We start from the raw sequence: 26,654 nt of genomic DNA, 5'->3' as shown, positions 1-26,654 counted from the left end.
TGTTCATTTTGCTTGTTTGTCGGATTTTGGGATGGACTCTTTGGCTTTGCTTTTCTTCTCCTCATTGGATTTTTCATGTTCAAAGTTGCAGAAGCCAGATTACAAGCTCATTTTGGTTCAACTTCAGCAACTGTGCATTGCATTGCCATGTAATGTGATGCAATGCTATCTTTCTAGCTCTCCCTTTTTACTTCCTTTTGGATAAACAGACATATTAGGCAAGCATTTTGGAGCTTTCACCTAAATAACTACAGGTGGTGAGATAAGCTGCACAATATAATTGACCTTTCAGTATATTGTTGCACACACACCATCTATTTAGCAAATGCCCTTGTTATCAACAGCAGCCTTTTAAACTCACCTGAGCTAACAGGTATGTGCGCTGGTTACTCTGCTGCGCTTAAAATTTCTTTTTTGGTTTGCTACAATGCCTTTTCTGAAACGTTGTCTCCTTCTGCTGGAACACTGACTTCTTTCATTTAATGCCTGCAGACTATAAAAGAGAACCCAACCCAAAAAGTTTGGTTGATTAGTCTGTGGCATTCTGTTAAACTGTTGCTTATGGCGGTCTCTGTGAGCTTCTCAGCGACATTCAGCCAGCCAGGTATCCTGCCTGCAGTAGATGGAATGTGGCAATGGAACGCTGGCTGCGCGTGTCATAATAGGCTCTGAGCCTTTATATACCTGTGCACAGCAGCAGCCACCTTCAGTCTGCTGCTGGACAGCCAGCAGCAGCAGCAGCAGGAGAGGTATGTAATCAGGAGCCCTCCTGCTAAGGGTAGACAGCTGCTCGTTCCACCCCACCCCCCGCCTTAATTGGTTCTCCTCCCTTCCAACGGTGTTGAGGCGGGTGGGAACAGCAGGGGGTGAAGGTGCTGTGTTTAAAGAGGTGGAGTTATGCAGATCTAAAACGCGTGGATTGCAGCAGCAGCAAGCCGAAAAGTGCAGGCATGTAAGGGATCTAGAGGTTGACAACATGTCTTCTTAACGGGAGTCCAGGAGCTCATCTCCACAAATGGACTTTTCAGGATCCTTGGGTGGCTCCGTAGTTTGAAACCAATTCTGGTTATCGCTTCTCGGCCTTTTGGCTAAGATCAAGTGTAGTATCTGTTCTTATCAGTTTAATATCTGATACGTCCCCTATCTGGGGACCATATATTAAATGGATTTTTAGAACAGGGAGATGGAAAAAGAGCTTGCTCTGTCCACTCCACGCATTGACCTGGTATTGCAGTATCTCCAGGACCGGTGCACCCCTTCTTTAATGCAGTTTCTAAAATCAGAAAGAATTGAATTCAATGTTTTTTGTTCATTTTGCTTGTTTGTCGGATTTTGGGATGGACTCTTTGGCTTTGCTTTTCTTCTCCTCATTGGATTTTTCATGTTCAAAGTTGCAGAAGCCAGATTACAAGCTCATTTTGGTTCAACTTCAGCAACTGTGCATTGCATTGCCATGTAATGTGATGCAATGCTATCTTTCTAGCTCTCCCTTTTTACTTCCTTTTGGATAAACAGACATATTAGGCAAGCATTTTGGAGCTTTCACCTAAATAACTACAGGTGGTGAGATAAGCTGCACAATATAATTGACCTTTCAGTATATTGTTGCACACACACCATCTATTTAGCAAATGCCCTTGTTATCAACAGCAGCCTTTTAAACTCACCTGAGCTAACAGGTATGTGCGCTGGTTACTCTGCTGCGCTTAAAATTTCTTTTTTGGTTTGCTACAATGCCTTTTCTGAAACGTTGTCTCCTTCTGCTGGAACACTGACTTCTTTCATTTAATGCCTGCAGACTATAAAAGAGAACCCAACCCAAAAAGTTTGGTTGATTAGTCTGTGGCATTCTGTTAAACTGTTGCTTATGGCGGTCTCTGTGAGCTTCTCAGCGACATTCAGCCAGCCAGGTATCCTGCCTGCAGTAGATGGAATGTGGCAATGGAACGCTGGCTGCGCGTGTCATAATAGGCTCTGAGCCTTTATATACCTGTGCACAGCAGCAGCCACCTTCAGTCTGCTGCTGGACAGCCAGCAGCAGCAGCAGCAGGAGAGGTATGTAATCAGGAGCCCTCCTGCTAAGGGTAGACAGCCGCTCGTTCCACCCCACCCCCCGCCTTAATTGGTTCTCCTCCCTTCCAACGGTGTTGAGGCGGGTGGGAACAGCAGGGGGTGAAGGTGCTGTGTTTAAAGAGGTGGAGTTATGCAGATCTAAAACGCGTGGATTGCAGCAGCAGCAAGCCGAAAAGTGCAGGCATGTAAGGGATCTAGAGGTTGACAACATGTCTTCTTAACGGGAGTCCAGGAGCTCATCTCCACAAATGGACTTTTCAGGATCCTTGGGTGGCTCCGTAGTTTGAAACCAATTCTGGTTATCGCTTCTCGGCCTTTTGGCTAAGATCAAGTGTAGTATCTGTTCTTATCAGTTTAATATCTGATACGTCCCCTATCTGGGGACCATATATTAAATGGATTTTTAGAACAGGGAGATGGAAAAAGAGCTTGCTCTGTCCACTCCACGCATTGACCTGGTATTGCAGTATCTCCAGGACCGGTGCACCCCTTCTTTAATGCAGTTTCTAAAATCAGAAAGAATTGAATTCAATGTTTTTTGTTCATTTTGCTTGTTTGTCGGATTTTGGGATGGACTCTTTGGCTTTGCTTTTCTTCTCCTCATTGGATTTTTCATGTTCAAAGTTGCAGAAGCCAGATTACAAGCTCATTTTGGTTCAACTTCAGCAACTGTGCATTGCATTGCCATGTAATGTGATGCAATGCTATCTTTCTAGCTCTCCCTTTTTACTTCCTTTTGGATAAACAGACATATTAGGCAAGCATTTTGGAGCTTTCACCTAAATAACTACAGGTGGTGAGATAAGCTGCACAATATAATTGACCTTTCAGTATATTGTTGCACACACACCATCTATTTAGCAAATGCCCTTGTTATCAACAGCAGCCTTTTAAACTCACCTGAGCTAACAGGTATGTGCGCTGGTTACTCTGCTGCGCTTAAAATTTCTTTTTTGGTTTGCTACAATGCCTTTTCTGAAACGTTGTCTCCTTCTGCTGGAACACTGACTTCTTTCATTTAATGCCTGCAGACTATAAAAGAGAACCCAACCCAAAAAGTTTGGTTGATTAGTCTGTGGCATTCTGTTAAACTGTTGCTTATGGCGGTCTCTGTGAGCTTCTCAGCGACATTCAGCCAGCCAGGTATCCTGCCTGCAGTAGATGGAATGTGGCAATGGAACGCTGGCTGCGCGTGTCATAATAGGCTCTGAGCCTTTATATACCTGTGCACAGCAGCAGCCACCTTCAGTCTGCTGCTGGACAGCCAGCAGCAGCAGCAGCAGGAGAGGTATGTAATCAGGAGCCCTCCTGCTAAGGGTAGACAGCTGCTCATTCCACCCCACCCCCCGCCTTAATTGGTTCTCCTCCCTTCCAACAGTGTTGAGGCGGGTGGGAACAGCAGGGGGTGAAGGTGCTGTGTTTAAAGAGGTGGAGTTATGCAGATCTAAAACGCGTGGATTGCAGCAGCAGCAAGCCGAAAAGTGCAGGCATGTAAGGGATCTAGAGGTTGACAACATGTCTTCTTAACGGGAGTCCAGGAGCTCATCTCCACAAATGGACTTTTCAGGATCCTTGGGTGGCTCCGTAGTTTGAAACCAATTCTGGTTATCGCTTCTCGGCCTTTTGGCACGATCTATCAGGTTTACCTGTGTGGTCTTGCCTGTGAGGTGCTCTTGGTACCCTTTCTCTCGGCCTGGGGGGATCGTTCCTTTTCGGAGGGACTTAACCCCCCTGCTGCTATTGGGAGGAAGGATTAGTCCGGGAGCAACGGGAAGGGATCCCATGAAGGCTTGCGCCTTTCAGAGAGAAGAGTCGGTACGTTCCTGAGTGAAGGATGCCGGCAACGCTCACATATTCATCGGGTGATGCCCGGATGCGGAACACCGTGAGGATTGAAGTTGGAGCAGGATCGAGGACGGAGAAGAATTTGTATTACATCTGCCATAGGATTCTGCTTGGAGTTCTGGAGTTTCGGCGGGAAGACATATTCTGCTTCCAGGACAATGAGTACAAGGGGACTTACACCATCACCTTCAAGAGCCAGGGATGCTGTCACCAACTCGTACAAAAGGTAAATGAGAAAAACTACTTGGATGAATTGGATGGACTAACCTTTTGTCTCTTGTATGCCTATGACGAGATCCCTATCGTGGTGCATTTCCCGAACCCCTTTGTGGAAGCTGCAGACATCTCGACCTACCTTATCCGTTATTGTGACGATCTGAGATACCTGGGCACTGTGAAGAACGCGGTAGGCTTCTGGTGCGGCAAGAGGAGGTATATGGCCCGTCTAAAGAGGGACCCAAGCGGAGTGGGAGGAATGCTACACCCTCCCTCAACATTTGTGATCGGTAAGAGCAGAGGCTACTTATTTTACCCTGGAATGCCGGTATGTTGCAGGAACTGTGGACAAATGGGTCATACCCAAACGTCCTGCACGGGCAGGAAAGTAGACCGCTGCAATAATTGCAGCTGTTACGGACATTTAATGAAGGACTGTCCCGTTGGGAGGAAATGCAATCTTTGTGGTGAGGCGGGGCACATGTTCCGAGGATGCCCCAACAGGACCAGGACCAGGACCTACGCAGAAGCTGCATCTTCTGCAGCTGAGCCGATGCGCCCGCCGGTCTTCACTGGCGGGCCGGCGTCGGAGGGCGGTTCGAAGGGCGAGAAGGCTGGGATGGAGCAGGGAGCCGGAGGCCCCTCTGGGGCGGCCCCTGCATCGAAGTCCCTTAACGATGGGCGGACCTCGCATGGACCGGAGCGGAGGGGTCCTCCTTCTGGGAGGGTATCCTCCGTGTCGATGGTTCCCGATACCGATCCTGTTGGGCTGGAGGGTGGTGCCCCTGTGCGGTTGGCTACAGGGGACCACGCAGCGATGGCCTCAGGATCTTCCAGGGCGATTAGCCAGCCAGATGAGGGGGCTTTGCTTCTAGGTGGCGAACATCAGGGAATCGGTGTTGGTGATCTTATCCTGATGGACCAGTCTCTCCCGCTGGAGGAGGTGGAGGAAGAGGAGGACTGTACCAGTGACCTGGTGGAGTCTGCCCCGAAAAAGAGACGGAATGTCGAAGCCCCAGCGTCTCCTGGAATGTGGCTGGGAACCGTGACCTACGAGGGGGCAACCGCCGGCTCACAGAATATCGAGTCGTTTGGGTCCTCTAGCCCGGATGTCCTGGAGCAATTTGACATACAGGGCTTTGAGTCAGGTGTCCTCATGGAAGATCCACCACCCTGACCTATGAATGCCGACATTAAGACTTGTCTCACTGAATGTGAGGTCATTAAAGAGCCCAGTTCGTAGGGCTGCTCTATTCAAGTATTTAGAAACCGCTGACTTTGACATTTGTTTATTACAGGAATGCGGGATACAACATGCACTAAATTATAATGACATCAAGACAGATTGGAGACTGGGGCCCTCCATCTGGTCTGGCTCCAATGACAACAAGTCAGCGGGGGTGGGCTTCCTCTGTCGTGGGAGAAATATTACTGTAAATGCTGTCACAGAAATAGTACCAGGCAGAGTGGTTTTAGTGCATTTTAAATTTAATGGTTTTACCCTACGTGTAATGAATATTTATGCTCCCCCTGATAAGCAAGAGAGAATTAATTTATTTGGGATATTGCCATTGTACTGTACTGGGTCATCTCCCCTGATCGTAGGGGGTGATTTTAATTGTCTTTGTGCTAGTGAACAACGAGCGGGGGGTGACCCTTTACGCAAATTGGATAAGTCATGTCATCTATTGAAAGATTTTATAACTGATTTTAAATTATGCGATGCGTGGAGGTCACTCCTGCCGACGGACCCTGGTTATACGTGGTCCGGAAGAGGGGTGTCCTCCAGGATCGATTTTATTTTCCTATCAGATGATTTTAACCCTGTAAAATGTGTTTTAACATCAAATATATTTTCTGACCATAAGGGCTTGGAGGTGCACCTAGAATACCGGGATGAACAGAGGGTCAACAGGGGCCTCTGGCGTCTAAGTACTTACCTGCTGGAGGACCCTCTGATTCGACAAGACTTTGGTAAAGCCTATCAAGCCTGGCGGCGACAAAAACCTTCTGATGCCCCTATGGTAACCTGGTGGGAAAATTTGAAAAAAAAAGTCAGAATGTTTTTTATAAAAGCAGGGAGACGTAAAGCTAGAGAGAAAAAAAGATGTTTTAGTGATCTTAACACCAAACTACAAACACTTTTTAAATTCAAAGAGCTAGGGGTGGAGGTGGGAGATGATATTGCTAGCCTAAAAACTGAAATCCAGAACTGCATAGACACAAAGGGGAAAGAGATTATTTTTAACTCTAGAGTGCAGCACTTGGAGGAGGGGGAGAAGTGCTCTCGCTTCTTCTTCAAAAAAGTCATGGATAAAAGAGAAGTGATCACAAATCTAGAGGGTGAAACATCTATGCAGGGAATGTTGAATGCTACTTTTAACTTTTATAAGCATCTTTTTAGTAAAAAGTGTATAGATGAGTCCTTTTTATCTGATGCTCTTAATGATCTCGATTTTAAGTTAAATTTTACAGACCAGGAGTTTTTAGAACGCGATATTGTTTTAGAGGAATTATTTTATGTTTTTAAAAGTTTCTCTAAGGGTAAAGCACCTGGGTGTGACGGACTACCTGTAGAGTTTTATCTTACTTTTTGGGACATTTTAAAAGAGGACCTTTTTATGCTTTTTAAAGAAGTTTTTATTTCTGAACAGTTGCCATTTTCGTGGAGGAGAGGAGTGGTGTCTTTGATATATAAAAAAGGTGATCGCAGTGCTCTAGCGAATTGGAGACCCATAACTCTCCTAAATGTTGATTACAAGGTACTTGCTAAGGTGGTTGCAAACCGGCTCAGGAATGTCATTGCCAAACTAATCCAGCCTGAGCAGGTTTGTAGTGTACCAGGCAGAAGTATTTCAGAGGTTTTAAACGTATTAAGGGATGTAATTTGGTATTCCAGAGACCGGGGTCAAAATGTAGCCCTTTTAGCCCTAGATTTTGAAAAAGCTTTCGATAGAGTCTCTCATAGATTTCTTTTTAGAGTTTTAAAAAGAATGGGTATCCCTAATATGCTTTTAAATTGTATTAAGATTTTATATAAAAATTGTTTTAGTCAAATTTCTCTTAATGGCTTTTTAACAGATGGAGTTCCCCTTGAGTCCGGAGTGAAGCAGGGATGCCCCTTGTCGCCCATCCTGTTCATCTGCGCCATGGAGCCCCTGCTGAGCGCAATAAGAAAAGACAAAGTGATTAGAGGGGTTCCTGTTCCTGGCGGAGGTGGCAGTGATGTGAGAGTCTTTGGCTACATGGATGACGTGACGGTTGTGTGCGTGGACCCTGCTTCCCTCCGGAGGGCGGTGTTGCGCATTGATTTTTTTTCCCAGGCATCCGGTTTTAAACTTAATTTAAATAAATCTGAATGTCTGACTTTGGGATCCTGGGACACCGCCCAACTCCCGCAGCTCACTATAAAACGAGACAATGTAAAAATTCTTGGAGTTGTTTTTAACGAGGAGAATGTGGGAACTCAAAGCTGGGAGAATGTCATAGAAAAAATGTCAAAGAAAATATCATTTTGGGGTTTGAGGTCCCTAACAATGGAGGGGAAAATTTTAATTATAAAATCAGTGTTGTTACCCCTCATACTGTATATAGCGATGGTGTACCCCCCCTCTGATGTTTTAATTAAAAAAATGACTAGGATGATCTTTATGTTTTTATGGAACTCCAAAATGGAAAAATTAAGGCGAGAAATAATGAGGAAGAATAAAATGAACGGCGGAAGGGATGTCCCCGACTTACATATTTATTTGTATTTAAATTATTTCTGCTTTTGTTTCAAACATTTTAATGGTAATAGTGCGCTAAGTTATTTTTTAAAATATACTTGTGGGATGATTTTTAAAAGATGGTTTAAGTTGTCGTTGAATTCCCCTGTTTTACTATGCCCCCCCAAACACCAAGCAATCTTAGAAAAGACTGTTCGATTTTATAGCCTTGGTGATTTTAATATGGACATTTTTAAAGACCGCAAGAAGCTTTTATCTTTTCTGAGGAGGAATGAAGATGTGACCCCCATAGTAAATTTCTCAGAAGAGAGATCGAAGCAAGTTTGGAAGAATGTCTTCGGGAAATTCTTAGCAAATGGACATAAGGATATCGCATGGATGGTGGTCCACCAGTGCCTCCCCACCAGAGAGTTTCAACACAGGAGAGGCCTGGTGGCCAGAGCAAAATGCCCCAGAGACTCATGTGTTTATGACGAAACCACCTTGCACCTTATGTGGAATTGCCCATTTGCACAGGAACTTTGGCACAAAGTTGGGATTCTTTTAAAATGGACTTGCGGTTTAAGAGATTTTAACCATGAATATGTTTTATATGGCCTTTTTAAATGTCCGACCCCTCAACAGTATTGTATATGTTGGTGTATGATTAACTGTTTTAAAGACGCCCTTTGGAAGGCACGCAATATTTTACTTTTTAAACGTGATGCTATTTCTGTGAAGGATTGTCTTAAAATTGCTTTTAGCCAGATGTATATTTATTACTTGAGGGATGTCAAATGTATTGGGAGAAGGGATGCCAATCGTATATGGGGTTTTTATGGGTGGAATTCTGTGTTTTAATAATGTACTGTTTGTGTTGTTGTTTTTGATTGTAAACCATCTTTTACGCACTTAATAAAATATGTTGAAACCTGATCTGTTCTTATCAGTTTAATATCTGATACGTCCCCTATCTGGGGACCATATATTAAATGGATTTTTAGAACAGGGAGATGGAAAAAGAGCTTGCTCTGTCCACTCCACGCATTGACCTGGTATTGCAGTATCTCCAGGACCGATGCACCCCTTCTTTAATGCAGTTTCTAAAATCAGAAAGAATTGAATTCAATGTTTTTTGTTCATTTTGCTTGTTTGTCGGATTTTGGGATGGACTCTTTGGCTTTGCTTTTCTTCTCCTCATTGGATTTTTCATGTTCAAAGTTGCAGAAGCCAGATTACAAGCTCATTTTGGTTCAACTTCAGCAACTGTGCATTGCATTGCCATGTAATGTGATGCAATGCTATCTTTCTAGCTCTCCCTTTTTACTTCCTTTTGGATAAACAGACATATTAGGCAAGCATTTTGGAGCTTTCACCTAAATAACTACAGGTGGTGAGATAAGCTGCACAATATAATTGACCTTTCAGTATATTGTTGCACACACACCATCTATTTAGCAAATGCCCTTGTTATCAACAGCAGCCTTTTAAACTCACCTGAGCTAACAGGTATGTGCGCTGGTTACTCTGCTGCGCTTAAAATTTCTTTTTTGGTTTGCTACAATGCCTTTTCTGAAACGTTGTCTCCTTCTGCTGGAACACTGACTTCTTTCATTTAATGCCTGCAGACTATAAAAGAGAACCCAACCCAAAAAGTTTGGTTGATTAGTCTGTGGCATTCTGTTAAACTGTTGCTTATGGCGGTCTCTGTGAGCTTCTCAGCGACATTCAGCCAGCCAGGTATCCTGCCTGCAGTAGATGGAATGTGGCAATGGAACGCTGGCTGCGCGTGTCATAATAGGCTCTGAGCCTTTATATACCTGTGCACAGCAGCAGCCACCTTCAGTCTGCTGCTGGACAGCCAGCAGCAGCAGCAGCAGCAGGAGAGGTATGTAATCAGGAGCCCTCCTGCTAAGGGTAGACAGCTGCTCGTTCCACCCCACCCCCCGCCTTAATTGGTTCTCCTCCCTTCCAACGGTGTTGAGGCGGGTGGGAACAGCAGGGGGTGAAGGTGCTGTGTTTAAAGAGGTGGAGTTATACAGATCTAAAACGCGTGGATTGCAGCAGCAGCAAGCCGAAAAGTGCAGGCATGTAAGGGATCTAGAGGTTGACAACATGTCTTCTTAAAGGGAGTCCAGGAGCTCATCTCCACAAATGGACTTTTCAGGATCCTTGGGTGGCTCCGTAGTTTGAAACCAATTCTGGTTATCGCTTCTCGGCCTTTTGGCTAAGATCAAGTGTAGTATCTGTTCTTATCAGTTTAATATCTGATACGTCCCCTATCTGGGGACCATATATTAAATGGATTTTTAGAACAGGGAGATGGAAAAAGAGCTTGCTCTGTCCACTCCACGCATTGACCTGGTATTGCAGTATCTCCAGGACCGGTGCACCCCTTCTTTAATGCAGTTTCTAAAATCAGAAAGAATTGAATTCAATGTTTTTTGTTCATTTTGCTTGTTTGTCGGATTTTGGGATGGACTCTTTGGCTTTGCTTTTCTTCTCCTCATTGGATTTTTCATGTTCAAAGTTGCAGAAGCCAGATTACAAGCTCATTTTGGTTCAACTTCAGCAACTGTGCATTGCATTGCCATGTAATGTGATGCAATGCTGTCTTTCTAGCTCTCCCTTTTTACTTCCTTTTGGATAAACAGACATATTAGGCAAGCATTTTGGAGCTTTCACCTAAATAACTACAGGTGGTGAGATAAGCTGCACAATATAATTGACCTTTCAGTATATTGTTGCACACACACCATCTATTTAGCAAATGCCCTTGTTATCAACAGCAGCCTTTTAAACTCACCTGAGCTAACAGGTATGTGCGCTGGTTACTCTGCTGCGCTTAAAATTTCTTTTTTGGTTTGCTACAATGCCTTTTCTGAAACGTTGTCTCCTTCTGCTGGAACACTGACTTCTTTCATTTAATGCCTGCAGACTATAAAAGAGAACCCAACCCAAAAAGTTTGGTTGATTAGTCTGTGGCATTCTGTTAAACTGTTGCTTATGGCGGTCTCTGTGAGCTTCTCAGCGACATTCAGCCAGCCAGGTATCCTGCCTGCAGTAGATGGAATGTGGCAATGGAACGCTGGCTGCGCGTGTCATAATAGGCTCTGAGCCTTTATATACCTGTGCACAGCAGCAGCCACCTTCAGTCTGCTGCTGGACAGCCAGCAGCAGCAGCAGGAGAGGTATGTAATCAGGAGCCCTCCTGCTAAGGGTAGACAGCTGCTCGTTCCACCCCACCCCCCGCCTTAATTGGTTCTCCTCCCTTCCAACGGTGTTAAGGCGGGTGGGAACAGCAGGGGGTGAAGGTGCTGTGTTTAAAGAGGTGGAGTTATGCAGATCTAAAACGCGTGGATTGCAGCAGCAGCAAGCCGAAAAGTGCAGGCATGTAAGGGATCTAGAGGTTGACAACATGTCTTCTTAACGGGAGTCCAGGAGCTCATCTCCACAAATGGACTTTTCAGGATCCTTGGGTGGCTCCGTAGTTTGAAACCAATTCTGGTTATCGCTTCTCGGCCTTTTGGCTAAGATCAAGTGTAGTATCTGTTCTTATCAGTTTAATATCTGATACGTCCCCTATCTGGGGACCATACATTAAATGGATTTTTAGAACAGGGAGATGGAAAAAGAGCTTGCTCTGTCCACTCCACGCATTGACCTGGTATTGCAGTATCTCCAGGACCGGTGCACCCCTTCTTTAATGCAGTTTCTAAAATCAGAAAGAATTGAATTCAATGTTTTTTGTTCATTTTGCTTGTTTGTCGGATTTTGGGATGGACTCTTTGGCTTTGCTTTTCTTCTCCTCATTGGATTTTTCATGTTCAAAGTTGCAGAAGCCAGATTACAAGCTCATTTTGGTTCAACTTCAGCAACTGTGCATTGCATTGCCATGTAATGTGATGCAATGCTATCTTTCTAGCTCTCCCTTTTTACTTCCTTTTGGATAAACAGACATATTAGGCAAGCATTTTGGAGCTTTCACCTAAATAACTACAGGTGGTGAGATAAGCTGCACAATATAATTGACCTTTCAGTATATTGTTGCACACACACCATCTATTTAGCAAATGCCCTTGTTATCAACAGCAGCCTTTTAAACTCACCTGAGCTAACAGGTATGTGCGCTGGTTACTCTGCTGCGCTTAAAATTTCTTTTTTGGTTTGCTACAATGCCTTTTCTGAAACGTTGTCTCCTTCTGCTGGAACACTGACTTCTTTCATTTAATGCCTGCAGACTATAAAAGAGAACCCAACCCAAAAAGTTTGGTTGATTAGTCTGTGGCATTCTGTTAAACTGTTGCTTATGGCGGTCTCTGTGAGCTTCTCAGCGACATTCAGCCAGCCAGGTATCCTGCCTGCAGTAGATGGAATGTGGCAATGGAACGCTGGCTGCGCGTGTCATAATAGGCTCTGAGCCTTTATATACCTGTGCACAGCAGCAGCCACCTTCAGTCTGCTGCTGGACAGCCAGCAGCAGCAGCAGCAGGAGAGGTATGTAATCAGGAGCCCTCCTGCTAAGGGTAGACAGCTGCTCGTTCCACCCCACCCCCCGCCTTAATTGGTTCTCCTCCCTTCCAACGGTGTTGAGGCGGGTGGGAACAGCAGGGGGTGAAGGTGCTGTGTTTAAAGAGGTGGAGTTATGCAGATCTAAAACGCGTGGATTGCAGCAGCAGCAAGCCGAAAAGTGCAGGCATGTAAGGGATCTAGAGGTTGACAACATGTCTTCTTAACGGGAGTCCAGGAGCTCATCTCCACAAATGGACTTTTCAGGATCCTTGGGTGGCTCCGTAGTTTGAAACCAATTCTGGTTATCGCTTCTCGGCCTTTTGGCTAAGATCAAGTGTAGTATCTGTTCTTATCAGTTTAATATCTGATACGTCCCCTATCTGGGGACCATATATTAAATGGATTTTTAGAACAGGGAGATGGAAAAAGAGCTTGCTCTGTCCACTCCACGCATTGACCTGGTATTGCAGTATCTCCAGGACCGGTGCACCCCTTCTTTAATGCAGTTTCTAAAATCAGAAAGAATTGAATTCAATGTTTTTTGTTCATTTTGCTTGTTTGTCGGATTTTGGGATGGACTCTTTGGCTTTGCTTTTCTTCTCCTCATTGGATTTTTCATGTTCAAAGTTGCAGAAGCCAGATTACAAGCTCATTTTGGTTCAACTTCAGCAACTGTGCATTGCATTGCCATGTAATGTGATGCAATGCTATCTTTCTAGCTCTCCCTTTTTACTTCCTTTTGGATAAACAGACATATTAGGCAAGCATTTTGGAGCTTTCACCTAAATAACTACAGGTGGTGAGATAAGCTGCACAATATAATTGACCTTTCAGTATATTGTTGCACACACACCATCTATTTAGCAAATGCCCTTGTTATCAACAGCAGCCTTTTAAACTCACCTGAGCTAACAGGTATGTGCGCTGGTTACTCTGCTGCGCTTAAAATTTCTTTTTTGGTTTGCTACAATGCCTTTTCTGAAACGTTGTCTCCTTCTGCTGGAACACTGACTTCTTTCATTTAATGCCTGCAGACTATAGAAGAGAACCCAACCCAAAAAGTTTGGTTGATTAGTCTGTGGCATTCTGTTAAACTGTTGCTTATGGCGGTCTCTGTGAGCTTCTCAGCGACATTCAGCCAGCCAGGTATCCTGCCTGCAGTAGATGGAATGTGGCAATGGAACGCTGGCTGCGCGTGTCATAATAGGCTCTGAGCCTTTATATACCTGTGCACAGCAGCAGCCACCTTCAGTCTGCTGCTGGACAGCCAGCAGCAGCAGCAGCAGGAGAGGTATGTAATCAGGAGCCCTCCTGCTAAGGGTAGACAGCTGCTCGTTCCACCCCACCCCCCGCCTTAATTGGTTCTCCTCCCTTCCAACGGTGTTGAGGCGGGTGGGAACAGCAGGGGGTGAAGGTGCTGTGTTTAAAGAGGTGGAGTTATGCAGATCTAAAACGCGTGGATTGCAGCAGCAGCAAGCCGAAAAGTGCAGGCATGTAAGGGATCTAGAGGTTGACAACATGTCTTCTTAACGGGAGTCCAGGAGCTCATCTCCACAAATGGACTTTTCAGGATCCTTGGGTGGCTCCGTAGTTTGAAACCAATTCTGGTTATCGCTTCTCGGCCTTTTGGCTAAGATCAAGTGTAGTATCTGTTCTTATCAGTTTAATATCTGATACGTCCCCTATCTGGGGACCATATATTAAATGGATTTTTAGAACAGGGAGATGGAAAAAGAGCTTGCTCTGTCCACTCCACGCATTGACCTGGTATTGCAGTATCTCCAGGACCGGTGCACCCCTTCTTTAATGCAGTTTCTAACATCAGAAAGAATTGAATTCAATGTTTTTTGTTCATTTTGCTTGTTTGTCGGATTTTGGGATGGACTCTTTGGCTTTGCTTTTCTTCTCCTCATTGGATTTTTCATGTTCAAAGTTGCAGAAGCCAGATTACAAGCTCATTTTGGTTCAACTTCAGCAACTGTGCATTGCATTGCCATGTAATGTGATGCAATGCTATCTTTCTAGCTCTCCCTTTTTACTTCCTTTTGGATAAACAGACATATTAGGCAAGCATTTTGGAGCTTTCACCTAAATAACTACAGGTGGTGAGATAAGCTGCACAATATAATTGACCTTTCAGTATATTGTTGCACACACACCATCTATTTAGCAAATGCCCTTGTTATCAACAGCAGCCTTTTAAACTCACCTGAGCTAACAGGTATGTGCGCTGGTTACTCTGCTGCGCTTAAAATTTCTTTTTTGGTTTGCTACAATGCCTTTTCTGAAACGTTGTCTCCTTCTGCTGGAACACTGACTTCTTTCATTTAATGCCTGCAGACTATAAAAGAGAACCCAACCCAAAAAGTTTGGTTGATTAGTCTGTGGCATTCTGTTAAACTGTTGCTTATGGCGGTCTCTGTGAGCTTCTCAGCGACATTCAGCCAGCCAGGTATCCTGCCTGCAGTAGATGGAATGTGGCAATGGAACGCTGGCTGCGCGTGTCATAATAGGCTCTGAGCCTTTATATACCTGTGCACAGCAGCAGCCACCTTCAGTCTGCTGCTGGACAGCCAGCAGCAGCAGCAGCAGGAGAGGTATGTAATCAGGAGCCCTCCTGCTAAGGGTAGACAGCTGCTCGTTCCACCCCACCCCCCGCCTTAATTGGTTCTCCTCCCTTCCAACAGTGTTGAGGCGGGTGGGAACAGCAGGGGGTGAAGGTGCTGTGTTTAAAGAGGTGGAGTTATGCAGATCTAAAACGCGTGGATTGCAGCAGCAGCAAGCCGAAAAGTGCAGGCATGTAAGGGATCTAGAGGTTGACAACATGTCTTCTTAACGGGAGTCCAGGAGCTCATCTCCACAAATGGACTTTTCAGGATCCTTGGGTGGCTCCGTAGTTTGAAACCAATTCTGGTTATCGCTTCTCGGCCTTTTGGCTAAGATCAAGTGTAGTATCTGTTCTTATCAGTTTAATATCTGATACGTCCCCTATCTGGGGACCATATATTAAATGGATTTTTAGAACAGGGAGATGGAAAAAGAGCTTGCTCTGTCCACTCCACGCATTGACCTGGTATTGCAGTATCTCCAGGACCGGTGCACCCCTTCTTTAATGCAGTTTCTAACATCAGAAAGAATTGAATTCAATGTTTTTTGTTCATTTTGCTTGTTTGTCGGATTTTGGGATGGACTCTTTGGCTTTGCTTTTCTTCTCCTCATTGGATTTTTCATGTTCAAAGTTGCAGAAGCCAGATTACAAGCTCATTTTGGTTCAACTTCAGCAACTGTGCATTGCATTGCCATGTAATGTGATGCAATGCTATCTTTCTAGCTCTCCCTTTTTACTTCCTTTTGGATAAACAGACATATTAGGCAAGCATTTTGGAGCTTTCACCTAAATAACTACAGGTGGTGAGATAAGCTGCACAATATAATTGACCTTTCAGTATATTGTTGCACACACACCATCTATTTAGCAAATGCCCTTGTTATCAACAGCAGCCTTTTAAACTCACCTGAGCTAACAGGTATGTGCGCTGGTTACTCTGCTGCGCTTAAAATTTCTTTTTTGGTTTGCTACAATGCCTTTTCTGAAACGTTGTCTCCTTCTGCTGGAACACTGACTTCTTTCATTTAATGCCTGCAGACTATAAAAGAGAACCCAACCCAAAAAGTTTGGTTGATTAGTCTGTGGCATTCTGTTAAACTGTTGCTTATGGCGGTCTCTGTGAGCTTCTCAGCGACATTCAGCCAGCCAGGTATCCTGCCTGCAGTAGATGGAATGTGGCAATGGAACGCTGGCTGCGCGTGTCATAATAGGCTCTGAGCCTTTATATACCTGTGCACAGCAGCAGCCACCTTCAGTCTGCTGCTGGACAGCCAGCAGCAGCAGCAGCAGGAGAGGTATGTAATCAGGAGCCCTCCTGCTAAGGGTAGACAGCTGCTCGTTCCACCCCACCCCCCGCCTTAATTGGTTCTCCTCCCTTCCAACAGTGTTGAGGCGGGTGGGAACAGCAGGGGGTGAAGGTGCTGTGTTTAAAGAGGTGGAGTTATGCAGATCTAAAACGCGTGGATTGCAGCAGCAGCAAGCCGAAAAGTGCAGGCATGTAAGGGATCTAGAGGTTGACAACATGTCTTCTTAACGGGAGTCCAGGAGCTCATCTCCACAAATGGACTTTTCAGGATCCTTGGGTGGCTCCGTAGTTTGAAACCAATTCTGGTTATCGCTTCTCGGCCTTTTGGCTAAGATCAAGTGTAGTATCTGTTCTTATCAGTTTAATATCTGATACGTCCCCTATCTGGGGACCATATATTAAATGGATTTTTAGAACAGGGAGATGGAAAAAGAGCTTGCTCTGTCCACTCCACGCATTGACCTGGTATTGCAGTATCTCCAGGACCGGTGCACCCCTTCTTTAATGCAGTTTCTAAAATCAGAAAGAATTGAATTCAATGTTTTTTGTTCATTTTGCTTGTTTGTCGGATTTTGGGATGGACTCTTTGGCTTTGCTTTTCTTCTCCTCATTGGATTTTTCATGTTCAAAGTTGCAGAAGCCAGATTACAAGCTCATTTTGGTTCAACTTCAGCAACTGTGCATTGCATTGCCATGTAATGTGATGCAATGCTATCTTTCTAGCTCTCCCTTTTTACTTCCTTTTGGATAAACAGACATATTAGGCAAGCATTTTGGAGCTTTCACCTAAATAACTACAGGTGGTGAGATAAGCTGCACAATATAATTGACCTTTCAGTATATTGTTGCACACACACCATCTATTTAGCAAATGCCCTTGTTATCAACAGCAGCCTTTTAAACTCACCTGAGCTAACAGGTATGTGCGCTGGTTACTCTGCTGCGCTTAAAATTTCTTTTTTGGTTTGCTACAATGCCTTTTCTGAAACGTTGTCTCCTTCTGCTGGAACACTGACTTCTTTCATTTAATGCCTGCAGACTATAAAAGAGAACCCAACCCAAAAAGTTTGGTTGATTAGTCTGTGGCATTCTGTTAAACTGTTGCTTATGGCGGTCTCTGTGAGCTTCTCAGCGACATTCAGCCAGCCAGGTATCCTGCCTGCAGTAGATGGAATGTGGCAATGGAACGCTGGCTGCGCGTGTCATAATAGGCTCTGAGCCTTTATATACCTGTGCACAGCAGCAGCCACCTTCAGTCTGCTGCTGGACAGCCAGCAGCAGCAGCAGCAGGAGAGGTATGTAATCAGGAGCCCTCCTGCTAAGGGTAGACAGCTGCTCGTTCCACCCCACCCCCCGCCTTAATTGGTTCTCCTCCCTTCCAACGGTGTTGAGGCGGGTGGGAACAGCAGGGGGTGAAGGTGCTGTGTTTAAAGAGGTGGAGTTATGCAGATCTAAAACGCGTGGATTGCAGCAGCAGCAAGCCGAAAAGTGCAGGCATGTAAGGGATCTAGAGGTTGACAACATGTCTTCTTAACGGGAGTCCAGGAGCTCATCTCCACAAATGGACTTTTCAGGATCCTTGGGTGGCTCCGTAGTTTGAAACCAATTCTGGTTATCGCTTCTCGGCCTTTTGGCTAAGATCAAGTGTAGTATCTGTTCTTATCAGTTTAATATCTGATACGTCCCCTATCTGGGGACCATATATTAAATGGATTTTTAGAACAGGGAGATGGAAAAAGAGCTTGCTCTGTCCACTCCACGCATTGACCTGGTATTGCAGTATCTCCAGGACCGGTGCACCCCTTCTTTAATGCAGTTTCTAAAATCAGAAAGAATTGAATTCAATGTTTTTTGTTCATTTTGCTTGTTTGTCGGATTTTGGGATGGACTCTTTGGCTTTGCTTTTCTTCTCCTCATTGGATTTTTCATGTTCAAAGTTGCAGAAGCCAGATTACAAGGTCATTTTGGTTCAACTTCAGCAACTGTGCATTGCATTGCCATGTAATGTGATGCAATGCTATCTTTCTAGCTCTCCCTTTTTACTTCCTTTTGGATAAACAGACATATTAGGCAAGCATTTTGGAGCTTTCACCTAAATAACTACAGGTGGTGAGATAAGCTGCACAATATAATTGACCTTTCAGTATATTGTTGCACACACACCATCTATTTAGCAAATGCCCTTGTTATCAACAGCAGCCTTTTAAACTCACCTGAGCTAACAGGTATGTGCGCTGGTTACTCTGCTGCGCTTAAAATTTCTTTTTTGGTTTGCTACAATGCCTTTTCTGAAACGTTGTCTCCTTCTGCTGGAACACTGACTTCTTTCATTTAATGCCTGCAGACTATAAAAGAGAACCCAACCCAAAAAGTTTGGTTGATTAGTCTGTGGCATTCTGTTAAACTGTTGCTTATGGCGGTCTCTGTGAGCTTCTCAGCGACATTCAGCCAGCCAGGTATCCTGCCTGCAGTAGATGGAATGTGGCAATGGAACGCTGGCTGCGCGTGTCATAATAGGCTCTGAGCCTTTATATACCTGTGCACAGCAGCAGCCACCTTCAGTCTGCTGCTGGACAGCCAGCAGCAGCAACAGCAGGAGAGGTATGTAATCAGGAGCCCTCCTGCTAAGGGTAGACAGCTGCTCGTTCCACCCCACCCCCCGCCTTAATTGGTTCTCCTCCCTTCCAACGGTGTTGAGGCGGGTGGGAACAGCAGGGGGTGAAGGTGCTGTGTTTAAAGAGGTGGATTTATGCAGATCTAAAACGCGTGGATTGCAGCAGCAGCAAGCCGAAAAGTGCAGGCATGTAAGGGATCTAGAGGTTGACAACATGTCTTCTTAACGGGAGTCCAGGAGCTCATCTCCACAAATGGACTTTTCAGGATCCTTGGGTGGCTCCGTAGTTTGAAACCAATTCTGGTTATCGCTTCTCGGCCTTTTGGCTAAGATCAAGTGTAGTATCTTTCGAAAAGGCGGTTTTGGATGTTGGCCGCCCTAGTAGATTGATACATTATGCACACTGGGGTTTAGGCGCTTGTTAGTACGCCAGGTGGCTAATATAGTCATCTGGTGGAAAGCATGGCCCCCCAGGATCGACGCCATTGGGCCGGGGAAGATCGAAAGCCCGAAGTGTGAAGTGCCCCAGGAGTGGTGACCCTGGGGTGCCTTAACTCACTGGGATTGGGAACCCCACTTGAGTTTATGGCACATTTGCACTAGCACTTCAATATTTCTTTCTTCACACACACCCTTATTCCGGGCCTTCTGGCCTTAGGATGGGGAATTTTACAATTCCCGGTCGAAGGTCCGGGCAGTATTATACTGTGAAACCTTCACTATTTATTTAATTTTTTTTTGTCACTGTGTGTCCACTTTTTCACGTGTGTCCACGTCCTTACTAGGATTTTGTCGGGATGCGGTTCCCTTACGGGTTCCTCTCTTGGCAGGTCTAGGGGGGGAGTGTGTGGCCATCAGGTTCCGCTCCCCCCTGAACCCCACTGGCTCTCCTCTTTTGGGAGGAGAGCGTTGTTGGCTCCCCTCTTCCGGGAGGGGAGCACAGTCTTTGGCTCCCAGTGCCTTGCTCGGGTGAGAACTCGGGCAGGTATTGGGGGTAAGATTGGGTCGCCTCTGGCTCCGGCTGGAGGTGGCTATTTGTCCCTGTTCCTCGCTGTGGCCTTCTGGCTCGGAGGGACGGGGAATGGTTTGGGGGACCCTTCTCCTTTTGGAGAGGGTTTCAAGAAGACCAGCATCCTAGTGCACTTTTTTTTGTGGCACTTGTCACTTTTTTAAGCGCACTCGGGTTTTGTACACGAATTCGGGCTTTCGATAAAAAAAAAATCTGTTCTTATCAGTTTAATATCTGATACGTCCCCTATCTGGGGACTATATATTAAATGGATTTTTAGAACAGGGAGATGGAAAAAGAGCTTGCTCTGTCCACTCCACGCATTGACCTGGTATTGCAGTATCTCCAGGACCGGTGCACCCCTTCTTTAATGCAGTTTCTAAAATCAGAAAGAATTGAATTCAATGTTTTTTGTTCATTTTGCTTGTTTGTCGGATTTTGGGATGGACTCTTTGGCTTTGCTTTTCTTCTCCTCATTGGATTTTTCATGTTCAAAGTTGCAGAAGCCAGATTACAAGCTCATTTTGGTTCAACTTCAGCAACTGTGCATTGCATTGCCATGTAATGTGATGCAATGCTATCTTTCTAGCTCTCCCTTTTTACTTCCTTTTGGATAAACAGACATATTAGGCAAGCATTTTGGAGCTTTCACCTAAATAACTACAGGTGGTGAGATAAGCTGCACAATATAATTGACCTTTCAGTATATTGTTGCACACACACCATCTATTTAGCAAATGCCCTTGTTATCAACAGCAGCCTTTTAAACTCACCTGAGCTAACAGGTATGTGCGCTGGTTACTCTGCTGCGCTTAAAATTTCTTTTTTGGTTTGCTACAATGCCTTTTCTGAAACGTTGTATCCTTCTGCTGGAACACTGACTTCTTTCATTTAATGCCTGCAGACTATAAAAGAGAACCCAACCCAAAAAGTTTGGTTGATTAGTCTGTGGCATTCTGTTAAACTGTTGCTTATGGCGGTCTCTGTGAGCTTCTCAGCGACATTCAGCTAGCCAGGTATCCTGCCTGCAGTAGATGGAATGTGGCAATGGAACGCTGGCTGCGCGTGTCATAATAGGCTCTGAGCCTTTATATACCTGTGCACAGCAGCAGCCACCTTCAGTCTGCTGCTGGACAGCCAGCAGCAGCAGCAGCAGGAGAGGTATGTAATCAGGAGCCCTCCTGCTAAGGGTAGACAGCTGCTCGTTCCACCCCACCCCCCGCCTTAATTGGTTCTCCTCCCTTCCAACGTTGTTGAGGCGGGTGGGAACAGCAGGGGGTGAAGGTGCTGTGTTTAAAGAGGTGGAGTTATGCAGATCTAAAACGCGTGGATTGCAGCAGCAGCAAGCCGAAAAGTGCAGGCATGTAAGGGATCTAGAGGTTGACAACATGTCTTCTTAACGGGAGTCCAGGAGCTCATCTCCACAAATGGACTTTTCAGGATCCTTGGGTGGCTCCGTAGTTTGAAACCAATTCTGGTTATCGCTTCTCGGCCTTTTGGCTAAGATCAAGTGTAGTATCTGTTCTTATCAGTTTAATATCTGATACGTCCCCTATCTGGGGACCATATATTAAATGGATTTTTAGAACAGGGAGATGGAAAAAGAGCTTGCTCTGTCCACTCCACGCATTGACCTGGTATTGCAGTATCTCCAGGACCGGTGCACCCCTTCTTTAATGCAGTTTCTAAAATCAGAAAGAATTGAATTCAATGTTTTTTGTTCATTTTGCTTGTTTGTCGGATTTTGGGATGGACTCTTTGGCTTTGCTTTTCTTCTCCTCATTGGATTTTTCATGTTCAAAGTTGCAGAAGCCAGATTACAAGCTCATTTTGGTTCAACTTCAGCAACTGTGCATTGCATTGCCATGTAATGTGATGCAATGCTATCTTTCTAGCTCTCCCTTTTTACTTCCTTTTGGATAAACAGACATATTAGGCAAGCATTTTGGAGCTTTCACCTAAATAACTACAGGTGGTGAGATAAGCTGCACAATATAATTGACCTTTCAGTATATTGTTGCACACACACCATCTATTTAGCAAATGCCCTTGTTATCAACAGCAGCCTTTTAAACTCACCTGAGCTAACAGGTATGTGCGCTGGTTACTCTGCTGCGCTTAAAATTTCTTTTTTGGTTTGCTACAATGCCTTTTCTGAAACGTTGTCTCCTTCTGCTGGAACACTGACTTCTTTCATTTAATGCCTGCAGACTATAAAAGAGAACCCAACCCAAAAAGTTTGGTTGATTAGTCTGTGGCATTCTGTTAAACTGTTGCTTATGGCGGTCTCTGTGAGCTTCTCAGCGACATTCAGCCAGCCAGGTATCCTGCCTGCAGTAGATGGAATGTGGCAATGGAACGCTGGCTGCGCGTGTCATAATAGGCTCTGAGCCTTTATATACCTGTGCACAGCAGCAGCCACCTTCAGTCTGCTGCTGGACAGCCAGCAGCAGCAGCAGGAGAGGTATGTAATCAGGAGCCCTCCTGCTAAGGGTAGACAGCTGCTCGTTCCACCCCACCCCGCGCCTTAATTGGTTCTCCTCCCTTCCAACGGTGTTGAGGCGGGTGGGAACAGCAGGGGGTGAAGGTGCTGTGTTTAAAGAGGTGGAGTTATGCAGATCTAAAACGCGTGGATTGCAGCAGCAGCAAGCCGAAAAGTGCAGGCATGTAAGGGATCTAGAGGTTGACAACATGTCTTCTTAACGGGAGTCCAGGAGCTCATCTCCACAAATGGACTTTTCAGGATCCTTGGGTGGCTCCGTAGTTTGAAACCAATTCTGGTTATCGCTTCTCGGCCTTTTGGCTAAGATCAAGTGTAGTATCTGTTCTTATCAGTTTAATATCTGATACGTCCCCTATCTGGGGACCATATATTAAATGGATTTTTAGAACAGGGAGATGGAAAAAGAGCTTGCTCTGTCCACTCCACGCATTGACCTGGTATTGCAGTATCTCCAGGACCGGTGCACCCCTTCTTTAATGCAGTTTCTAAAATCAGAAAGAATTGAATTCAATGTTTTTTGTTCATTTTGCTTGTTTGTCGGATTTTGGGATGGACTCTTTGGCTTTGCTTTTCTTCTCCTCATTGGATTTTTCATGTTCAAAGTTGCAGAAGCCAGATTACAAGCTCATTTTGGTTCAACTTCAGCAACTGTGCATTGCATTGCCATGTAATGTGATGCAATGCTATCTTTCTAGCTCTCCCTTTTTACTTCCTTTTTGATAAACAGACATATTAAGCAAGCATTTTGGAGCTTTCACCTAAATAACTACAGGTGGTGAGATAAGCTGCACAATATAATTGACCTTTCAGTATATTGTTGCACACACACCATCTATTTAGCAAATGCCCTTGTTATCAACAGCAGCCTTTTAAACTCACCTGAGCTAACAGGTATGTGCGCTGGTTACTCTGCTGCGCTTAAAATTTCTTTTTTGGTTTGCTACAATGCCTTTTCTGAAACGTTGTCTCCTTCTGCTGGAACACTGACTTCTTTCATTTAATGCCTGCAGACTATAAAAGAGAACCCAACCCAAAAAGTTTGGTTGATTAGTCTGTGGCATTCTGTTAAACTGTTGCTTATGGCGGTCTCTGTGAGCTTCTCAGCGACATTCAGCCAGCCAGGTATCCTGCCTGCAGTAGATGGAATGTGGCAATGGAACGCTGGCTGCGCGTGTCATAATAGGCTCTGAGCCTTTATATACCTGTGCACAGCAGCAGCCACCTTCAGTCTGCTGCTGGACAGCCAGCAGCAGCAGCAGCAGGAGAGGTATGTAATCAGGAGCCCTCCTGCTAAGGGTAGACAGCTGCTCGTTCCACCCCACCCCCCGCCTTAATTGGTTCTCCTCCCTTCCAACGGTGTTGAGGCGGGTGGGAACAGCAGGGGGTGAAGGTGCTGTGTTTAAAGAGGTGGAGTTATGCAGATCTAAAACGCGTGGATTGCAGCAGCAGCAAGCCGAAAAATGCAGGCATGTAAGGGATCTAGAGGTTGACAACATGTCTTCTTAACGGGAGTCCAGGAGCTCATCTCCACAAATGGACTTTTCAGGATCCTTGGGTGGCTCCGTAGTTTGAAACCAATTCTGGTTATCGCTTCTCGGCCTTTTGGCTCAGATCTGTAATGGGTCTAGTCATTTGGCTGTCTGTGCGTTAACTCTTGGCCCTGTGGCATCGCCATTTTATGGCTTAAGCCACTTGCTGCTATAAGGAGTTGGCCAGTAGACACGACTAGCGATAATGGGACGCATTCGATACGCTGGGCCCGGTGAGGCTCGAGTGAAGTTTGGAATCCAGATTGATGTGGAAGAAGGTAAAGAAGGAATCTTTACCCTCAGCTTCGTGGTGAAGGAGATTTTGTTTGGACTCCTTGAAGTGAAGAAGGAAGAAATCTTGTGCCTCCAGCAATTCAAAAGCAAGTATAATCTTGTATTTACTTCTATGGCTGTTTGCAACAATTTCTATGATTGTTTGAAAAAGAATCTGGACAATCAATATTTGGATGGGCTGACTTTTGTCATCTTGTATTGCTCCAAAGAGGTACCTCTGACTGTTTTCATGTACAACCCACATGTGGACTTGGCTTTGATTTATGCCTTTCTAAATAGGCACTGCTATATTACCAAGGTGGCAGTAAAAGTCATGAATGAGGAGGAACTATGGACCGGTAAATATCGTTTCATGGTCAAGTTCCGGGAAAGTCCTGATGAACCAGGGGGTATACATTATCCTCCATCAAATTTTTCCATTGGGAGTGAGCGGGGTTACCTGTTCTTCCCCAATGCGCCCAGGTTTTGTCGTCATTGTAGGAGGTATGGCCATACTCAGGAAGCATGCGACATCAGACAGATTATTTGCAGGAAGTGCAATGAGGTGGGTCATTCTTCCAATAATTGCAAAAATGAAATAGTCTGTAACCTCTGCGGAGAGAAGGGGCATGCCTTCAGAGACTGTATATTCCATCCTGGTTCATATGCGGGGGCAGCGGGAAGGGGAAGGAGAAGAAATGAATCTCCTGCACCCACAGCTACAACTCCGACTGCTCCAACTCCGACTGCTCCGATATCTACTCTGGCTTTCCTGGATGAGGAGGAGGCTCGGGTTGCTTTTCCAGAACTGGTTCGTGTGAATGTAAGAGGAAATATGGAGCTGGCACCTGAGCCACCGGTGCAGAGGGCCGCGTCTGTGGCTTCAGATGTCAGTGAGTCTGAGACGATAACTGATGATCGTATAGGCATGGAAGTGGCCCCGGTGGAGGATCTGGAGGCTGAAATTCCAGACATGATGGTTACATTGCAGGGGGAAGAGGAGTCTGATCTGACCAGAACACCGCATGTGGCCTGGAGCGATGTCGTTTCTGACCTTGAGGAGGAGGGAGGTCAGGGGGACTTTGACCCCCAGCGGCGGGATTATAGTTCAGATGAAGATGGAGGCGCTTCAGTGAAGAAAAAGAAGAAAACTGAGCCATCCTTTTCCCCTTTAAGTGACTGCAGTGTGAGTCCAGCCCGGGTGTACCCTACTGCATCCGATCCCCAAGATGTGTCTTTTTTGGGGGAAGGCACAAACTACGATATCTGCACGTCCAGCGTCCTACCCCCAGAAGGGTTAGGATGATGTACAGGTGGGCATGTTGTCGTGACCTGCCACATCAAATTAATAGATGGGTGCCCAAGTTGCTCTCAGCATCTTGTCGCTAAATGTTCGGCTGATTAAATCTGAGTCGAGAAGAGTGGCAATTTTGGACTTCTTGAGCAACTTGGATGCGGACGTATACTGTGTCCAGGAGTGTGGGATCTCCGATCCCTTAAGTGAAAATGCATGGCCTTTAGGTCAAAGTGTGTGGTCTGGTTCTGTATGTAATAAAAATTGTGGGGTAGGTGTTTTGGTGAAGGGTTATAGTGTTAAGATAGAAAGTTACATGGTGGTGGAGGCGGGGAGGTGTGTAATATGTGAGTTAAATTGTAGGGGGTGGAGGGTTAGGGTGGTAAATATGTATGCACCAATAGATAAAGGGGAGAGGCTGGAAATTTTTGAGAAATTATGTTTTTTTTATCTGGCAAAATGCCAATAATTTTTGTTGGAGATTTCAATTGTGTGACGGAGGGGGATAAGATGGATGTTACAGGTAAAAGACTCAAGAGTCTTGTGGCGGATTTTTCCTTACAGGATGCTGCGGAAGTTTTTTTAGGTAATCCACCTCCTGCGACCTATAAAGCCGACAGGGGAGGCATAGAGTCTAGAATAGACCGTATCTTCTTTTCTTCACAAAATGTTATTTGTAGGAATTTCCAGCAGGAAGATGTTCCCTTCTCTGACCATGTGTGTTTGAGGGCACGTCTAGAAGGTAAGATTTCCTTTGTATATGGTGGTGGCGTGTGGAAACTTAATGTGCGTTTGCTGGAAGATAATAGGATCATGCGTGATTTTAGGCGAATGTATGTTAGGTGGAGGGATAAAAAAAGTGATTTCAGGAATGTGCTTGAGTGGTGGGACTGGATGAAGAGTGAGATTGTTTTTTTCTTTAGAAAAAGGGGCAGGAGGAAAGCAGCAATGAATAGAGCAAAATTTAATGATTTAAGCTCTAGACTGGAGTGGCTGAGGATGTTAAGGATGATTGGAGTGGATGTGGATGTTTTGATGTGTCAAGTGAAAGAAGAGATTAAGAAATATATTGAGGGTAAAGGGAAAGAAATTATTTACCGTTCTAAGATTGAACATTTGGAGAAAAATGAGAAATGCACAAGGTTTTTTTTCAAAAAAGTTTTTG

General features: G+C 45.1%; 13 non-coding genes and 1 pseudogene across 13 annotated transcripts; all 14 read left to right on the top strand.

The window, feature by feature from the left end:
• The first annotated feature begins 1,068 nt into the window (after window positions 1-1,068).
• Window positions 1,069-1,259, top strand: LOC141223069 (U2 spliceosomal RNA). The gene has a single exon (XR_012290772.1). It is a non-coding gene; the product is annotated as a U2 spliceosomal RNA (small nuclear RNA).
• Window positions 1,260-2,374: 1,115 nt separating this feature from the next.
• LOC141223058 (U2 spliceosomal RNA) lies at window positions 2,375-2,565 on the top strand. Its single transcript, XR_012290763.1, has one exon. It is a non-coding gene; the product is annotated as a U2 spliceosomal RNA (small nuclear RNA).
• Window positions 2,566-8,740: 6,175 nt separating this feature from the next.
• LOC141223045 (U2 spliceosomal RNA) lies at window positions 8,741-8,930 on the top strand. The gene has a single exon (XR_012290754.1). It is a non-coding gene; the product is annotated as a U2 spliceosomal RNA (small nuclear RNA).
• A 1,118-nt stretch (window positions 8,931-10,048) lies between these two features.
• On the top strand, window positions 10,049-10,239 carry LOC141223047 (U2 spliceosomal RNA). Its single transcript, XR_012290755.1, has one exon. It is a non-coding gene; the product is annotated as a U2 spliceosomal RNA (small nuclear RNA).
• A 1,112-nt stretch (window positions 10,240-11,351) lies between these two features.
• Window positions 11,352-11,542, top strand: LOC141222997 (U2 spliceosomal RNA). Its single transcript, XR_012290711.1, has one exon. It is a non-coding gene; the product is annotated as a U2 spliceosomal RNA (small nuclear RNA).
• A 1,115-nt stretch (window positions 11,543-12,657) lies between these two features.
• LOC141223035 (U2 spliceosomal RNA) lies at window positions 12,658-12,848 on the top strand. The gene has a single exon (XR_012290745.1). It is a non-coding gene; the product is annotated as a U2 spliceosomal RNA (small nuclear RNA).
• Window positions 12,849-13,963: 1,115 nt separating this feature from the next.
• Window positions 13,964-14,154, top strand: LOC141223024 (U2 spliceosomal RNA). Its single transcript, XR_012290736.1, has one exon. It is a non-coding gene; the product is annotated as a U2 spliceosomal RNA (small nuclear RNA).
• A 1,115-nt stretch (window positions 14,155-15,269) lies between these two features.
• On the top strand, window positions 15,270-15,460 carry LOC141223011 (U2 spliceosomal RNA). The gene has a single exon (XR_012290724.1). It is a non-coding gene; the product is annotated as a U2 spliceosomal RNA (small nuclear RNA).
• Window positions 15,461-16,575: 1,115 nt separating this feature from the next.
• LOC141222999 (U2 spliceosomal RNA) lies at window positions 16,576-16,766 on the top strand. The gene has a single exon (XR_012290713.1). It is a non-coding gene; the product is annotated as a U2 spliceosomal RNA (small nuclear RNA).
• A 1,115-nt stretch (window positions 16,767-17,881) lies between these two features.
• Window positions 17,882-18,072, top strand: LOC141222987 (U2 spliceosomal RNA). Its single transcript, XR_012290702.1, has one exon. It is a non-coding gene; the product is annotated as a U2 spliceosomal RNA (small nuclear RNA).
• A 1,115-nt stretch (window positions 18,073-19,187) lies between these two features.
• LOC141223097 (U2 spliceosomal RNA) lies at window positions 19,188-19,279 on the top strand (annotated as a pseudogene).
• Window positions 19,280-20,073: 794 nt separating this feature from the next.
• On the top strand, window positions 20,074-20,255 carry LOC141223033 (U2 spliceosomal RNA). The gene has a single exon (XR_012290743.1). It is a non-coding gene; the product is annotated as a U2 spliceosomal RNA (small nuclear RNA).
• Window positions 20,256-21,370: 1,115 nt separating this feature from the next.
• LOC141222976 (U2 spliceosomal RNA) lies at window positions 21,371-21,561 on the top strand. Its single transcript, XR_012290691.1, has one exon. It is a non-coding gene; the product is annotated as a U2 spliceosomal RNA (small nuclear RNA).
• A 1,112-nt stretch (window positions 21,562-22,673) lies between these two features.
• LOC141222964 (U2 spliceosomal RNA) lies at window positions 22,674-22,864 on the top strand. The gene has a single exon (XR_012290680.1). It is a non-coding gene; the product is annotated as a U2 spliceosomal RNA (small nuclear RNA).
• Window positions 22,865-26,654: the final 3,790 nt, after the last annotated feature.

The sequence above is a fragment of the Phyllobates terribilis genome, unplaced genomic scaffold (assembly GCF_046119375.1).
Source record: "Phyllobates terribilis strain yellow unplaced genomic scaffold, ASM4611937v1 Scaffold_366__1_contigs__length_1906876, whole genome shotgun sequence".
NCBI lineage: Eukaryota > Metazoa > Chordata > Amphibia > Anura > Dendrobatidae > Phyllobates > Phyllobates terribilis.
The sequence above is the reverse complement of the archived record's forward strand: the minus strand, read 5'-3'. Positions and strand labels throughout refer to the sequence as shown.